Below are 283 nucleotides of genomic sequence, written 5' to 3' on the forward strand. Positions count from 1 at the left end.
AATGTTTTACTAAGTACATATGAAATAAGTCAGATTAATACTTTGAGAAGGACAGACCAACCAAACCTTCTATATGAAGCTGAAAAAGAAAATGTTTTCCGTTCCTTGGAAAGTTATGCCTGACAGTTAGCTCACTGCCGGCACGAGGTCAGGAAAGGTCACACGCCCACACTCTCTCCTCTTTTCACTGGAGGTGCGTAACGGGCTGAGGTAAACGGGTGATCGGGGCCCTTCCTCTGAGGCTGGGATTTTACGTATGTGATTAACATCATATTCGCATTTG

The sequence above is a fragment of the Penaeus monodon genome, chromosome 21 (genome assembly GCF_015228065.2).
Source record: "Penaeus monodon isolate SGIC_2016 chromosome 21, NSTDA_Pmon_1, whole genome shotgun sequence".
Lineage (NCBI taxonomy): Eukaryota > Metazoa > Arthropoda > Malacostraca > Decapoda > Penaeidae > Penaeus > Penaeus monodon.